At 38.1% G+C, this 18385-nt stretch overlaps 2 long non-coding RNA genes and 1 pseudogene across 2 annotated transcripts in view; all 3 read left to right on the top strand.

Annotated features, from left to right (window-relative positions):
• LOC141367338 (uncharacterized) overlaps nucleotides 1-12469 on the top strand; it is a 101383-nt gene extending 88914 nt beyond the window's left edge. The window contains exon 2 of the long non-coding RNA XR_012371683.1: nucleotides 12153-12469. This is a non-coding gene — a long non-coding RNA (uncharacterized lncRNA). The remainder of the gene's footprint in view (nucleotides 1-12152) is intronic.
• On the top strand, nucleotides 3289-4729 carry LOC141367189 (uncharacterized). Its single transcript, XR_012371414.1, has 2 exons — nucleotides 3289-3552; nucleotides 4016-4729. It is a non-coding gene; the product is annotated as an uncharacterized lncRNA (long non-coding RNA).
• A 5543-nt stretch (nucleotides 12470-18012) lies between the features above and the next one.
• LOC129449419 (5S ribosomal RNA) lies at nucleotides 18013-18129 on the top strand (annotated as a pseudogene).
• The last annotated feature ends 256 nt before the right edge of the window (nucleotides 18130-18385 follow it).

The raw sequence follows: 18385 nt of genomic DNA, 5'->3' as shown, positions 1-18385 counted from the left end.
CCAACCAGCGTTTGAATAACTGTATCTGTGTGTCCAAGCCCGCAGCCTGTGGAAAGAAAAAGAGAGCGAACACGAGGAGAAATCTGCTTGTACCATGCTCACCATACGTGGTCCCAAGTGGAGGGTCGTGGCCTGTAGAGAGAGAGAAGCAGAGGAAGTAACGAGTGAAACCTTACCTGCACTGTACTCACCGCACGTCGTCTCGGCTGAAGAAGGTGAGAGAGAGTCCATCGTAGTAACGATTAACGTATCTTCTGTGTTCCAGCGGCAGTCTGTAGGAAGGGAGAGAAGAAACACAGACGTGAGACAAAGGAACGCCCGCTGTCGCTATACCCAGTACTACGTACTGAAGAAACACGTCGTGAAGTGTAAGAAGGGTACGTAGTGGAGAAAGCATCACAAGCCCAGCACTTATCTTGTTTACATTTCTGCCTCCAGGAGGAAGAGGAGGGCGCCACGGAGAATTAAAGACCAGGCGGAGGAGCCTGAGGTTCACATCCCCCTCCCGCCGTGCATTGGATCCCCTCTGTCCCCTCCCCCTTACTCTTCCTGACCACGGCCCACCTGGAGGGCAGAGCCAAGAGTATTAGTTTTAAATCCCTTTCCCCTCCCCATTTCCCAAACTCATTTTAACTAATTTAAATAAATAAAGCTTGTATTTTATACTTGCGTGCATCTGTGTTGTCTGGTCATTGGGTTGGCTTTTGGGGACCTCCTCGAGGTGGAAGTTAAAAAGGGGCGTGGCTTTAGTTTAGTAGTAGCCTGCCCCGACGTGCGACAGATACAACAGTTTTATTTATTCAGAATGGCCTTTAAACCGTCTACTTTAAAATGTTAATGTAATTTTGATAGGAGGAAGCTGAACAAACCGCACATACATTGCAATACTTGGAGTAAACTTGTATTTAAAAAAAATTATAACGCATTTAAGAAAAAGCACAACACGTTTTTATAAAAGATATAAAACAAAAAAATATCTCTAACCTTAACTGTTAGCTCACAGCTGTGCCACGAGCTCAATCAAGCTGGGCGTAAGCTGAAAAAAGCCAACATTACAATACTTGGAGTAAACTTGCATTATAATTAACTAAACAATTTAAATACATTTAAAAACAAGCATAACACGATTATATAGAAAATATAAAGACAAATAAAAGATTTCCATTAACCAATTAGCTCACACCTGCGCGACTAGCTCAGTCAAGCTGCTAGCACTCGAGCTAACATTACTAACAAACGCTAAACATTCCAATTTATCATTTATTAGTCGTATCGACATATACTAACAACTGAATTAACATCCCTGTGAACTAATTTCGATAAAGTTATCACGAATTTAAGGAAACTTACCCCAGAATCGACCACAAAACAGTAACACTTGTCTGAGGAGAATCCAGAACGCCAATAATATCATAGTTAAAGAAAATAAAGATATTTGTTAAAAGATGAAAATGAAGTGCTTCTAACAGTGCTGTACAGGACCGAAATTACCTGTTTAAAGCCCATTTAACATATTTATTTCATTAAAATAAACAGACATATTAGACTTTAAATAAAGCATATTCATTATCGTTCAGTGTGCTCATTATTTATTGTTTCTACCTATACATTCATGCATATTTTGTTAGGATTATTATTTAATGGACAGACACTTTATGAAAATCACATGGTTCTATTGTAGTAGAAAAGTGGTCCGAAAAAGACGTCTGATTTTAGGCTAAATTTGGACTGAATTAGACGGACCAAACAAAGAACAGATTTTTTGGACTAAATGAAGGTCATGATGGGCCGACATGATTTAGCCCAAAAAACGTCTAAATGACGTCTTGTGCTGGGTGGGTAATTACAGCGCTTTTTACAATGTGTAAACTTTAAAAAGTTAGCGAGATGTTGGTCTTGCCGGTTGTTGATGAGTAACAGCTGTGAATGATCACCGCGCTTAAGCAGGCACATCACAGGAGAAAAAGTGAACAGTGTCCCAATGTCAAGTCAGCTAGAGTCCTTACCAGTGCCCAAACCTGCATACACATTCTCAACATCGGGAGATTGGGAACAAATTCGCCGAGCATCACCCGCAGCCGGCTACAGTGATTGGGAGCTAACTTCCACCTCCTCTGTCAGCTCTAGCCACTGAAAAGAAATAAGTGGAGAAATCAGGTCAGTTAGAAAAGCTGATCAGTGTGACGTGGAACTGATCGAGGTCATTACTATTCATGAGGTCTCCAACTTGAGACTGCGCCCACATAATATGTCTAGTTCAGTGAGTTTTCATAACAAGTTACAGCAAGGATGGCTAAACGTCAACCGTACCGTATTCGGGCCATTGTTTTTCATCGAGAGACATCATTCCTATTAAACAAGGGAATCATAACAGTTGCTACATGTTTGGATGTTCAGAAGAACGCGATTAAAAAGCAATGCTCCTCCATCAATATTGGATCCGGACAGAATGACGCAGCTTATATGAGTAAAACACTTTAGTACTATGTGTCACAGTGGCGGCCGGTGACTTCTCTTTCGAGGGACGCGATTCAGGTGATTTCATGCTGCACACGCGTTGAAAGGGTTTATGACAAAAGACACATGCGTGTGTTTGTGCGCGCACTGCTACACGCGCATCGAAAGGGTTTATGTAAAAGACACGTGTGTGTGTTTGTGCTTGCCCGCGCTGCTACACGTGCATCGAAAGGGTTTACGATAAAAGACACGTGCGTTTGTGTGTGTGTTTTTGTGTGTGGGTTTACGATAAAAGACACCCGTGTGTGTGTCGAAAGGGTTAATGATAAAATGTGTGTGTGTAAGAAAGACACTGTGTCTTAAGACACTCACTTAACTTTAAACTGATTACACAGATGAGATTAAATAAGTTTTGAAAGTTAGTTTGACTACGAAAAACTGTTATCCAATCATAGCAGTGGGCGTTTACTTCCAAGTCGTCAATGCGGCCCGCCCATCAAAACGGATAATTTCTCTAACCAGCCTCAAAACCAGGGTACAAAATGGCATATTACTTATTGCTTTTGATGTTTTTGGATGTAAACACCATGCAAACGTCATGAGTAGACCTCAGACAACAGTATAAAACAATAAAAACAACGGAGGAAGGGCACCTTTAAGGGCAAATTATATCGATATTTTACATGCACAGTATTAGTAATACAAGCTCCCGAAACAGAATGTATCATTTGACAAACTGGAAAATGGTCAGACACTTAACACCATAACAGCCCTGGTGACACTTTATAGTTACATGAGTTAAACAATATTATCTATAAGAGAGGCTGAATGTTTTCACCTTATTTTTCACGACAACAAGGGCGGCGCCATTTCGCTCATTTTGTCAACGTTCTTCCGGCCGCATAGACGATGAGCAGCTGAGGCAGTGACTGAAGGCGACGCGTTAAGCTTAAAAAGCTCACTCGAGCGCCTTTATGTTTCTTTCTTACCAATTTTAAGCCAACTGAGGAACACCCTTATCCCAAGTAATGGTTCGACTACGATGTTCCGGTAACTTTAAACCACGCCGGGTGTTGAAAAGGTGGCCAGTTTCAGGTAAGCTATCTTAGCTAACTTTGTGCTCGTTCGCCTAAAGTTAGATTTGTGAAGTCCGTTCTACAAATACACTTAAGATCAGTAACGTTAGTTTATAAAATGCAACTATTTGAATGGTTTTAATTGTCCACCTATATTTTTATATTTACGATAGTACAACGAGATATTATAGTACATTGCATTCTTACAGTAGCCCACGTGATTCCCACAAGTTACTGAGATTTCAGATGCTAGAATGTCAGTTCATTTCTCATTCAGATATTGATAATGACCTATTAAACAACGTATTATTTAACACTGAAGTTAAAGGTTGTGTGTATAATGTTACTGTCTCTTTTTAATGCATCTCTCTCTTACACACTGTTCTGTTTAAGTGTGGGTGCCATTTATATATTAATTCTCATGATGCAAGTTTATTTTAAATACTAACATAAAAATGTTTATGGTTATATTATTTTCACAGATGCATTGATGTGTAGTGATGCAGTGGACAACTGTGAGGATGATACAATCAACATGTTCCTAAACTGTGATGCAGAAACACAATGGGAGGATCCATCCGTCTCTGACCACAACTACACTTTAAAATCACAACTCAACCTGAAGCAACCTACATCTGATATGGGAAAACAATGGTGCAGTTTCCCTGACAGGGCTTATGCTGGTCCCAGGCTAAAATGCATATTTGAGCTACAATAATTTAAAAACACCTTTTACTGACATACCTCAACATATATAAGTGCCATTGTTTTGTCACAAGATGCGCACCAGTCTTGTTTTTTGTAGGGTTTGTTTGTAAAAACTAAAATGTCCTAATATAATTAAATCCTAGTCCTGTAAATCCTGTCCGAGAAACTGCTTCAATGTGTTGAGCTGGCACATATGTACATATCTGTACAACCGTCTTTGTCAGCTTTACACAAGGTTGATATTGCATCCATTACACAGTCGCCAAGCACTTTACCAGTACATACACCAACAGCTTCCAGATAAACACTTGGGATCAGCTCCTGATGACTCCGATAAAGCTGTGTCTTAATTTATTGCAGGGTGGTCTTGCTTTACCTGTTGTAAAGTTACATTAAACCTTCATATGTGATCAGATGTCATGCAGTGATATTAAACATTTACAGTGTGATCAGATGTTGTGCATTTATATTAAACCTTTACAATGTGATCAGATGTTGTGCAGTTATATTAAACCTTTACTATGTGATCAGCTGTTACCTGTCATGCAGTTATATTAAACATTTACTATGTGATCAGATGTAACCTGCCATGCAGTTATATAAACATTTACAGTGTGATCAGATATTATCTGTAAGGAATTTCTTAAACCATATGTGAGCTTTGTAGATTCCACTTAAAAGGATTTAAGTCTGCTGATTTGAAGGAATAAGTGTTGGCAAGTTTGCAAATGAATTCTATCATGGCACATTACCACATAAAAACGAAATAGTTATTGGACTGGTTAAGGTGCACATTTGTTTTAAAAAAGACGAAATCACTGTGTAAATATTGGTAGGCATAAGTACTTTAATAATTTCCAATGCAGCTCCATCAACTCCTGACAGGACGAGGTAATTAAATATGCCAGGTTACTTGCCGCGGCCGCTTCATATCGCCTAACCACGAGACAATATAAGACTATCCGAGCGTCGTATAAAGTTTTAACCGTGCTCCTAATTTAAAACATTTACAGCAGTAGCGATATTTGTCATTTCGCTAAAGTTATAGTGAACTACAAACAACCACCGAATGCACTGTGCCATATTAGCAGCGGAAGTCGGTTGACAAAATGCGGAAGAGCGAAGAACTAAAAAGGGGCGTGGCGGAATAAGGTGAATAGTAACTCTGGTAGGTTTAGTAATTAAAGATTAGAAATTTACAGAATACAGGGTGATAAGAAAATCATGTGTAGCAGTATGATCAGCATATAAAATATTCAAATTGAAGTCACTGTGTAGCAAACAGAGCTTATGTTCCTTTAAAATAATATCTAAGGTTGAATCAAGTGCATCAATGAAAGTATTTATATCTGACGCAGGTGGTCTGTTAATCCAATCACAATGCTTTTCCCTTTAAATAAATGACATGAGGGAATTTCAATAAATAAAGATTCTACTAATGTTAGGTTGAAGTCATTACTTACATCCTTTCTGAGAATATAATTAAATGAATCAGACACGTACAGAGAAACTCCTCGTCCTCTTTTCGTTTCTCTACAGCAGTAATTCTCAAAGTGGTGGTCCGCCAAAAGATGACCTAAACTAGGCAAGTGTTTATACAATCGTCTCATATATAGTAGATTTTTAATCCACTTGCGGAACTGTGATATCAGTTCTTGTCATTCTGTTTTAATAACGTAAAAATGTACCGGTGGCTAAATCAAAGAGGAGTCAAAATAAAAGATCAAGCGTCAACTGAAAGCAGCTAAAATCCACAGATCTATTAGTTTTGTAATGTAGTTTTTGTTTCATGTGTAAACTCCCGGTAATTTCAGTGATTTTGGACATTAAGGGGAACATTTTTTCCAGTATTTTATTGTTACCATAGTTACAACCATAGACTTCATATACCCACCACCTCAGTTTTAAATGAATGGCTCTTGTTGTTCATATTAAGCTGCAACTCATTTCACATTTACTTTTTCAAATGAAATGAAATTCATATAATAATTTCTGAACATAGCATTGCATTTGTTTAAAAAAAAAAGTTTTTGACTTGAAACAGTTGCATATTAAACTTAAACTTAGCTTATCCTTCCTATTTTGTTGGTTTTTGGGGGAGTGTTAGAGTGGGATTCTGTTAGGTGGTCCTCAGAAAAAAATTGTAAGATAAAGTGGTCCTTGGGCTGAAAAAGTTTGAGAAACACTGCTCTACAGGATTGGATAGTATTGGATGTATCATTATGTAGCCATGTTTCCGTAAATGCTAACGCTGAGAAAGAGTGTGACAATGTAGATAAGAAGGTTTTAAAGTTATCAAAGTTTTTTTCTGAAGCTACGCGCATTCACATGGATCGTGGAGAACAAGGTTTGACCAGAATGTGTAGGGGACAAGCAGGACAAGAAATTAAACTGCTGCTCTGTATATTTACACGACAAATTAGCAGAGTTCAAATAATTGTTATTAGAGTCAGGATTAAAGAAGGTTTCATAAATTCCAGAGTTGTTGTCCATGATCAGCTCAAATGGGTTCAAAGTCCCTGAATCTATTTCAGGTGCTGCGTATATTCAGTCATTTATTATGAAACTAGAGTCGAGTGAAGCCATAATAAAGAAATTATAAGATAGTACCTTGAATAAACGTCATCACACCAAAAGGACTGACGTTCCACCAACACATCAGGGTTAATCCATTCAGACGAGAAACCCAAACATCGGCAGCAGTGAAAACAGGAGTTCTTGAAACGGACATAATTCATTTACTGTATATTCATCCAGCTGATTTGATTCCCGTATCGCCAAAACCTTCACATCCTCTGCTCGTAATCCATTCGTCTTAATCCACACTTTGCAGTTCTGGGTCCATGTCGACTGAATCTTTCCATTTTTATAAAAATTTTTTCATAAAAATAGTAATTTTTTCATAAAAACAGTAATGAACCACAAGCATCTGTTTTAAAGTAAGGGGGAAATCCAGGTTTTTATTACTGTAACAACACATGTTTATCGCCACTTTCATATCATAATGGCTTATTTATTTTGTTAATAACAAATAATCTTAATATTCATCAAGGTCTAAAACTGAAGATTATAATTAGTTTATTAATCTGTGGCAAAATTTTCAGCACATCCCTAAAGACTCAATTAATTTTGTTTATTGATATTTTGACATTTAAAGATGTTTTACTATTCACAAGCTGCACAAACTTTTTTTATTTAAGGCTTAAAATATCTAAATCAAAAATATTATAATTAGTAAAACTCTGTAGTAGTGTGTGGCTTTTGCACTTTTAAAAGTACACTTGTACACCCGAATACCTTAATTTATTGCCTTATTAGGCTATAATATTTGAAAACATCTAATTAAGTAAATATTTATATTTCATCCGATGAACGTGCAGGTTCAGCTGCTTGGAATTGGTCGATGAGTTGATGCTTTTGTCGAACATCAAGACATGCCCTTACGAAAATTAACCATGGTTTTATTGTGGTAAAAGTGTAGTAACCATGTTTTTTTGGTCAATTGATTACTATGAGCAAAACCATGGTTTTACTACACTAACCATGGTTTAACTATGGTTTTTGAAAACCATGGTTATTTTGTGGTAACCATGGTTTTACTACAGTAACCATGGTTTTTTGGTCATAACTGTAGTAAAACTATGGTTAATTTTCGTAAGGGTGCTGTCTGCTAATGTTGTTTTATTAGTTCTTTCTTGATGAAGTCTGCTATGCCCATGCATCTTGCTATATAAGTGATCTTGTCTGCACGTAAACGTTCACTAATATTATCATTACTGTTAACATATATCTCACATGTTTTGTCACTGTGTTAAGAATCCAAAGTACCTCAGATTTTGGTTGGGAACAAAACTGTGTGATGGTTTGACTCCGCTGAAGGCTTTTCATGGCAAGCAGGTTTTTGTCCGCTTTGGTATGAGACTAAAAATACTGAAGCGCTTTCACACCCGATGTCCCTAACTGTAATATTTTCTGGCATACTGTGCAGCGAGCTTCATATCTAAATTTGGGGACAACTTGTAACCAGCTGCAAAAAACGCCATAATCAAGCAAAGTCTTGTCAAACACACTTTTCCCAAGGTTTTTGGAAAACTGTATCACTTGACAACTCTGAATTGACACTGCACGAATTCTGCAGGCAGGTAGCCTAGGGGAAAAACTGGGCCGTTGCCTACCTACAGTGATCACGCAATAAGATTTGTAGTTTTATCACCACGTAGGCACCAGTGCAAGTGCTATTCATTTGACAGTAACTCCTTAATCATTTGTGCTATCAAAATATTGTTCTAAATTGTTCCTTAAAGAAGACAAATTTTTGCCAATATATGGTTTATTATAGTAATTTCATGCTTTCATTTCGCCAATCGCTGCTGTTTTCTGGAGAGTTGAAGGCAGATTTAGTATAGTGCGTTCGGTTAGAGTGCACTGCAACAGAGAACAGATTAGAGTGAAGAAAGAAAAAACAGATGGACTACAGAGAAGTAAAACCTTCTAAATGAAAACTGTGAACACAAGAATACTAAAGTTGGCTCGATGTTGGTGGGCCGAATGTTTAAGTTAATTTTCAATAAAGGAGTGATTTTTTTTCCGCTTCTGGTTCCTCTATGTTTCAGAACCTGGCAATGCTTAGGTAAGCCACAGGCAAGTTGGGTTAAATTAACCTAGAAAAGATTTTTGATTATACAAAACTACATTTAAGGGTTATTTTTCACCAAACTCACAGTAAACAGTCAGATCCCAACACATGAAATATAGCCTATGGCTCAATTTGCGTGGATTATAATAGCCCATGTGTGCATCCTCTTTAAAATATAATAATAATTAAAAACTGGATTGAAGTGCAAACTTTTCTTTTTGTGTCCTGCTTTTTAGAGGCCCACCTACAGGGGCGTCATGCACCGATTTTTTTTAAGGGGGCACAGTGTCAACAGCTCACAGAAATTTGTGCATACACAGACATCAAACGAAATATTATAGAGCTCTCAGTCTTTTCCATGGCACTTACATTTCTAACAATCTGAAAACCCCTGCTTTCATGCAAAAACCTCCAAAATAAAAGTGATGACTAACTTTAATATCAAATACTATTCAATCGGAATAATGACACTTTTGCATCATATTTACATCTGAAACGACATGTTTTATTTATTTAAAGGTCACATATGGTAAAAACTGAAATTTTGTGGATTTTTTCATGATAACTGAGGTCTAGGGGCTATGTAAGTACCATATAAGTTTCAAAACAGTCATCCACCCTGAAGCTATTTTGGGGATTTTCGCCTGGATTTGGCCTACCCGATTTCAAAAGCTTCCCATACCCACATGCAGAGGTTTACATACAAATGTTTGGTATCATTTTACAGGAAACCCTTTGAAATTACATAAAACACTGTTGAAAGTGCTAAACATGGTTGTATGTGATGTCAGTCCTCTAATAAACACACAAATAAATAGGCGCTTTTTGATGTTTTTTTTTCTAAAGTTTTTATTTAAAAGTGTATAACTCTGGCCCTGAGTGCCTCAGCTCCCTGCAGACAGTTTTGTTTGATTCCAGCAATTGCCAGCTTACAGAGGAAAAAAGATTTTTTTCTCTATCATAATCTATGCAAAAGTTATTTTACTCCAACTGATGGGAGGAATAATACCCTTTTTGTATACAATTTCTGCCTAAAAACATTTGAAGTGCTCCCATAACCACATACAGTGGAATAAATGCAATATCTTTATATCATTTTGCAGAAAACCCTTTGAAGTTACATAAAAAGCTGCTGTTTGTGACAAATAGTGTTATTTATGTTGTTTTTCATATGATGAAACACCAAATTTTGTTTTTATATGTTGTAAATACTGCCTCTGATAGTGTATAACTCTGGTTCTGGGTGCTCTAGCAGACTGCAGACAGTTCTGGTTGTTACCAGCAGCAGACAGTAAACACCCAAAAAAAAGAATGATCTCTTTAGCATTTCACATTCAAAAGTTATTTTCATTTTACTGAAGTGTCCGAAAATACATTTTTCATATAAATATAATTTTTTTTGTTTTGGACATATAATAAATAACAAGGGATTATTCATGCACACAACCTAAGAAAATGCTGTGAATGGACTCATTTTTTAGAGTAGGACCTAATATAAAAGATGGTGTATCATTTGTGGCTATATGTGCTATCTGAGGCAGCTCATGCTCAATTTTCCCATATGTTTACAAAAGACGATTTTTTACCTTATTATTCATTCAACTATTGTTGGATATGTGTTGATAATAGAACAAAAATAACGCTGTAGCCTTATTCCTGAGAATGAGAGCTTTCATTTGATATAAGACTTGCCCATGTTTGTCATACTTGAAAAATATGAAATATGTGAATATTAAATCATATAAAAAATTATGGGGGGGTGATAGTGTAAATTAAGTGTAAATAACTTTCTTACAGTAAAAGATTTCTCAAAGTGATGCATATCTGGAGAAAATAGAGAGTCTAAGCTTTCAAACAGTATCTCATATGTGTTACTGGGGTCCATGATGGACCATTAAAGATTAAAACAATATTTTATTTGAGTCAAAATACGAAATTTTGTACCCGGGACTGGGTCCTCAGGGTTTAAGAGGTTAAGAGTCAAATTCACACAGCCTGCTTGAAGTAGCTGTGAGTTAAAACGGTTCATTTGTAGGCTACTTCCGTGAATTTGCTACGTCACCGTGAGACAGTCGCCGCCTTCAGTCTCCACGAGCACTGTCCACCGTCCACGGCCCCACCCCCTTGTTGCTAAACAAACTCCGAAGTTATATCACACCACGTAAGAAAATGCTGTTCAATTGATGGATGTCAGGAAACTAAATCATTGCAAAGGCTTCTGAAAATATTAATATACGAGAACAATGGCTAATATTCATTTAATTACAAATTCCTCAACAATTAGTTCAATTTTAGCCGTCTGATCTAAACACTTCACAAGTGACTGCTTCAGTGTGGCAGTTCAATGCTGGTTTGTCCAGGAATCTACTCATCAAAGATGTTGCAGTCCTTACTTTGTTGGATCCGACCTTAAATCCACAACCCGTAAGTAAACACATATTAAGCAGGGCTGCACGATAACTTGCATGCGATTGTCACGAGAATCTCGTCGTTAGTAGTAGCGGTATCACCTGCTCTCAGAACCGGCTGCCGGTTGCCGCTTCTGAAACCAGCTGATGGTGATTTAGGCCTACTGCTAATCAATGAACCGGCTCTACTGAAGAGATGCACGAGACAATCGCATGCGAATTATCAGCAGTCCTAACTTTTAAATTACATTATGGAGCCAGAGAAAACTGAAATGATATGTTGTAAACAGTTATGCAACGCTAACGTGTTTGCTAATTAGATGCTAAAGTGTTGTTTTGTAACTTTAAAGTCTTTGGTAGCCACCGGTTTTGATAGAATATCTGTTGGAAATCAGACGTTGTTTGTATTCTTAAGTTACAGTTGGAAATCAGACGTTGTTTGTATTTTTAAGTTACAGACACAAGCCCTTTTGGTGTCTGTTTGATTATTGAGTTAAACATGGTAAGGTTAAAATCTCTGAGTCTCTGTGTCTATTGGTTTACTAACCTAACATTTAGTGTCCAGAAACTAACACTTAGTGTAATTCCATCTGTAACTTTATTGCAACTGCGTATTTCACTCATAAAATAACAGGCCTATCAGAAGAGAGGCTCATGAATATTACTTATTACATGCCAAAACGACCTGTTTTTAGCAGAGCTCCTGAAAGAGGAGCTGTACAAAATATATAGAGATTGTTTTTGGTACTTAAACAGCAAATATATATTCTTAAGGACATCATAACCTAAAATAAAACTCTAGAAAGACTAAAAATATGTGACCTTTAAGTCTTAAAGGCGGAGTCCACGATGTTTGAAAGCCTTTAGGTGTGTTCGACATCGGCTGTGGCTGGATGTAACCGATCGGCGAGATTAGCCGCGTGCAGGCGGGGAGGAGCTGAAAACGGAGACGTGAAGTCGGACGCGCTGTGGTTCCCGAAGTTTGCTGCATTTACGTCAGGCATGGCTGATCACGTGCCGTTTGCTTGCTTAATTGCATTAAACATGATTTGTAAGATGTAAACTACATAAAAAGTGAATTATACTGTTTTGAATGTCCGTGTATGAGCATGAGTGGAACTGAAGAGGCTTACAGCATCTGTTTTTACAAGAATAAAGTTCAAAATAAGCATAAATTATTTAAATACCAATGTAGTTGGGTCTACGTTTTTTATCCATTTTATTTTGATGAAGATGAAACAATATAACATCGCGACTACATGAAAATAGCTTTAACTGTTATAAAAATACAGATTTGTGAGCATTTGTGGAACTGAGGGCGTGAAAATAAGCACGAAACACATGTGATTGTTGTCATGTGGTGAATCCGACCAATGGTGAAACAGCTGTGTCGTCATTACAGCCCGTGCAGCTCCTCTTCGCAAGCTGCGCTGGCTGACTCCGGCGGCTGATCTCGAATCGCTCTCGCGGTACTTAAAAACCACATGACACAGTCATGTGCCTGCAGCGCCAGCTTAAGTCGGACAAAAGTACTAACCGGAATGCACTGCTTCAAGTCAGCCACCGATCGGTCTGCGCAGCGCCGCATGAAGTCGAACACACCTAATGTTGATATTTGAAATCACCCAAACAAACACGCCCCTACCCCAATAGAATCTGGACCTTCTGTTGATAGACCCGCCCCACACATACGCAACCCGGCATTTGATTTGATTGGCTATAAATGTGTTTTGGTAGTCGGCCCGTCTCCTTTTCCAACGTGTTTTTCAAACATTGTGGACTCCGCCTTTAATGGCTTGTTTAATTGTGTCATTAATGCATTTTGCACAACAACTTCACTGCACTATCATATAAAATTAATGTAATTTTAAATCCATAAAGTACAACGAAAATGGCATAAGCTATAGCCACGTGATTGATTTTAATGTTCAATAATGATTTAAAAAAATATGTTTAGATAAAATTATTAGAGGAACGGATTTTCCATTAAATTTTACCTCATAATGTGAGCAAGTGAGATTCCGCGCCCGCGTGAACTCTGGCGAACTTTGGCGTTGTGCCAAGAAGATGAATCTCTACTAATATAACGTTGAGATGGTCACATTTAAAACCATACATTTACTACACAGAGGAGGTTAACTGCACATTACCGTAATGGGGTTTGGAAATGTTGTGAGCGTTTCTAACACGTTTTAAATCCTCAGATAGCCAAATGCAGCAGCAAGCCAGCAACAGGAGAGAGCTCGTGAGCGCGCCCAGACGCTGATGACGTCTGCGACTGCTGACTGCAGCACCAGCTGCCGCCAGAATAAAAGTAATGTAACATGATCAAAACACTATCAAAACGGCGAAAATCTCCGAAAAGTGACAAGGATACAGCACAGAATGTATAATAGTGTGCATATTAAATAGATTAAAAGTCAAATAACAGATTAATGGACGCTTATTTGATTTTGAGGTTGGATGCAAAATCCATTGCCTCAAAAAAACCAAGGGGGCACATGCCCCCTTAGTTTGAATGGGCATGACGCCTCTGCCCACCTATCATACATTTTCTGCCTCCACCACTGATTATTCTACAGCATTTTACTATTTTATTTTCTGCGGACAACGCTTCTTGGGAATGAACGGAGGTAAGAATTTTAAGAGTTGGGTAAATTAAATTCAAGACCTAGGATGACATCTGGGCATTTTTAAGATTTGTTAAGGTATATATGAGATTTATAAGACAGATCAGCTCTAGGGATCGTTTCCGAAAAAACAATACCCCCTCGAGGCATGCAGCACGAGGAGCGAGTCACGAAAAAGCAACACACACAAACCTACTATTTCTGGATAACTTTAGGTTTACTTGTTAGTGTTTACAGTATATGCATTTACCAATATGCACTTGCTGATTTCCAACATAACACAGAAGCAGTTTTACTTACCGCCTGCGACTTATGACCCGGTTGGGACTTTTCAACAAATTCATCATTAAACAAACACACACAATTCCGCTGCTACCCTGGATAAACAAACTATATCCATTGTTTGCATAAGGCTGACTTACTTGGAAAGCGGAACAGGCTTTCTTCTCCTTACATCCAAAACACACTTTTTCTTTCATGCCATTGTTGAGTCTTGATATAAAACAAAGCTGTCGTGATAGATCCTTATTGTTCTCACTCTTACTCCGACTGACGTGTAGGCGTGCTTTTCCGGTGTTCTTTGTTTTACAAACCTGTATAAATTTCTTTGTTCTGATAAACATGAAGGTAGACATTCGGAGGAATGTTTGTAACTAAACTGATCAGAAGCCCAATTGACTTCCATACTGTAGTATTCTTTTTTCCTACTATGGATGTCAGTGGGACTTTTGATCGGTTACAAACATTCCTCAAATACAGAAGAAATTCATACAGGTTTGTAACAACATGAGAATTAGTAAATGATGAGAGAATTTTCATTTTTGGGTGAACTATTCCTTTAATAGTTTAATATTAGTCTATTTCTTCAGAATATGAAAATCTTAGAGATGTACAAATTTATGAAGACTTATGAAAAAGATCAACATTTTAAGTCTGTTAATTTTAATCAACCTCTGAAGTTTAAAAGTGTCATGACTAACCAAACACTGGCTATTATTTGTATTAAACAACAACAAAGTTTTTGTATTGTTTGAGTATTACCTATTTCCTGCAACCGTGATATATAGATCGGTCTGAACTCTCCACGAAGGGTGAACAGACAGCACAGCAGTGCAATTTAATGATCCTTTGACAATTCATAAAACACACACACACACACACACACACACACACACACACACACACACACACACACACACACACACACACACACACACTCAACCCACCTTAATCCCCATTATCTTTATCAGTGTGTATAGATTGAAGGTTCTGTTTTACCTGGGGAGCAGTAATTTCTTTTTGCCATATCTACAGTTCATCTGCTTCTATGTACCTCTTTGTCTATCACACATGCATACCTTTCTCTATATAGCAAAATGCACACTCCCAGGAGGTGGGTGGTCTTGCAAGTAAACACACTCAGTGGTGGTGTACGCATGCAGGGTTTTGTAAGAGTTTTCATAAGAGCTGTGCATTTATGTGCAAATACATTGCTCATGCTATTGCGAAGTCCCACTGTCTTATTATTCATGGAAACAAGTCTGCCAAGGTTTCTGAAGGCTTTTGCCTTCTTCTGCCTTCTGAGATATTCATGGACCTTTCAGCTGCAGCATACCATCAAAGCAAACAAAACAAAGAAAAAAAAAAACACTCACATCCAAACACCTTCTCCCTCACAGGTCCACATCAACGCTTTTATTTACAGAGCTAAAGGAAGACACTGATAAATGCCCCAATCGAGTAATTAAAAGGAACAGTTTAACCTTTAACACAGTCTTCTCAGGGAAATCACAGTGACCTTATAACCCAGGTCATTAATATACTGTCAGTTTAACTTTCTATTTCAGTGGGTTTCCTTATTTTGGGCTTTAGTAGGGAGATGTTTTTGTGAGGCCTAGCTTTGGCCTTGTAAGTCAATCGATTTATCAGACAGATGTTTCCTGTAGAGAATCTGTTCTTTTAATTAAGGGCTGTGTTGGTCTGCAGACTGTGGAGAGTGACTGAATTTGCATTGACAGTTATCAAACGTCCATTGACCGGACCCCATTTGACCACAGACATGTCCTTTGGTTACAGCAGACAATGGTATATCAAATAATAATGAGGTAAGTTTCATAACCAAGTCGCATTGATAATTGTGCAGTGTAGCTTTCACTGGCCAATGCATGAACAAGTGCATTGAACTATGACATATATATCATAGCTTTGTTATTTGTTCAAAACATGCCTACTGTATTAAACTTTGATCATGTGATCTTTAACGAGCACCAGTTGTAATGTAGTTATGTCATAAACATGACACTAAAGGTGTAGTGAGTTTTGGTCACACATCACCTCAAGTGTGTGTGTGTGTGTGTGTGTGTGTGTGTGTGTGTGTACCTGGTAATTATCACGTTGTGGGGACCAATTGTCCCCACAAAGATAGGAATACCAGTGTTTTTGTGACCTTGTGGGGACATTTTGATGTCCCCATGAGGAAACAAGCTTATAAATCAAACAGAATGGTGTTTCTTGAAAATCTAAGGCACAAGAACGTTTTGTGTGATGGTTGGGGTAAGGGAATGGGGTAGGTTAGGGGAATAGAATATACAGTTTGTACGGTATGAAATGCATTACGCCTATGGAATGTCCCCACAAAACATGGAAACCAGAATGTGTGTGTGTGTGTGTGTGTACATTGTGTGTAATGCAATAAACTCGAAATATATGTGTATCCTACAGAAAATGTAGTATTGATGCTAAAAAGTGATTTGTCCTGCATCACCACGTTTTTTTTAAATTAATACAACATGTCAAATACATACAAAAAGGCGCCAAGAAAAAGGACATGCGCATTGCTCTGCTGAGCCAGTTGGAGCTGGTACATTTTAATTACTTGGTGTCTTCACTGAAGTGCTGCAAGCTCGAAGTGTGGTGAGTAGATCTGTTTTATTACATTATATGACATTAAACTGTTGATAAAAAGTATGTTCAAGTAGTCAAACATTAAAATATTCTTGGATGTTATTCAGTGGCGAAGCTCGCCAGGGTAACGTTAAGGTGAATGCGTACGGTCGCGGTTGCGAAAATCAACCTTGTTTTTAAATTGTCAAAATATTAACACACTACATGTACTTAAGAAGCACTTTAGGATATATTTAACAGTTATAGTGGGTATTTTTACTTTTACTTGTAACTGGATGATATTTCTAATGAAAATGACATGCAATCAGTTTTTTTCACGACGCACTTTATTTTAATGCAGTACGAAATGCGAACTTCAGATTATTATTATTTTTTCATAATTTCCCAAAGCATTTGATTTGTGAATGAATGACTCTTTTGAACGAGTCGATTCTTCACAAAATATTGCAAATGAATTACTAGCCGTTTCTCAATATGCGTTCTTGTCTGTACTTGCGTTCTTGTGGACTTGTGAAACGTCATCAGTCGCGGCCCAAGTACTGTTCCAATTCAAAGTTCGCATCAAGCCCAAGTTAACATAAAATCCTCGGATGTGTTCTTGATCCGCCCATTTTATCGAGGATGCATCAGAGGAGACTTGTGTGGACTTATGACAGCGAATGCATTTCGCGTCAGGAGTTCGTTCTTCCGAGTTTGAACTTGCAAGTTCGAACTACGAAGGACACAAGTCCGAGTTTGGCGTACTTGGTATTGAGAAACGGCTACTGTTTTGTACCGGGTCGATTCTAAACTAGGTATTGATTGAACGGTTTGAATCAATTTGAATGATTTGTTCCGTTTGCTGCAAGATCTGAATCATCTGTACATCTGCAGCACTTCTCTCTCGTAACGTGAAACTTAAAACACGCCAATAGGAATGTTAGATGAAGTGGATGCAAGTGAACTATCAATCTAATGAAACAGAAGCGGTAAATGTATTCGAAGAAGAAAAGGCTCGCACGACCTGTGCGTCAGACCCGGATAAACGCACGCGAGCTGACAAAGTAAGTTAATGCGCTTTCAAAAATGTTCACTTGAATCACAGCCATGATTACAGCAGGAAGAAAAGCCATCAACAATTGGCGTCTGATTCGTTCTAAAAAGTAATGTTTGTTCAGATGTGAGTGCTTTTTGTGACACATTAGTTTGATAATACCAGCAGCCATATCACCCTGTAGCCCAAGACAGCTTGCCCACTGAAGCTAAGCAGGGCTGAGCCTGGTCAGTACTTGGATGGGAGACCACCTGGGAAAACCAGGTTGCTGCTGGTAGAGGTGTTAGTGAGACCAGCAGGGGGTGCTCACCCTGTGGTCTGTGTGGGTCCTAACACCCCAGTATAGTGTCGGGGACACTATAATCTCAAAAAAAGCACCGTCCTTCGGATGAGATGTTAAACTGAGGTCCTGACTCTCTGTGGTCATTAAAAATCCCAGGATATCCTTTGAAAAAGAGTAGGGGTGTGCCCTGGCATCCTGGCCAAAAATGCCCATTGGCCTACTAATCATCCCTCATACTAATTGGCTATAT

Source organism: Misgurnus anguillicaudatus, chromosome 10 (assembly GCF_027580225.2).
Source record: "Misgurnus anguillicaudatus chromosome 10, ASM2758022v2, whole genome shotgun sequence".
Taxonomy (NCBI): domain Eukaryota; kingdom Metazoa; phylum Chordata; class Actinopteri; order Cypriniformes; family Cobitidae; genus Misgurnus; species Misgurnus anguillicaudatus.
The sequence above is the reverse complement of the archived record's forward strand: the minus strand, read 5'-3'. Positions and strand labels throughout refer to the sequence as shown.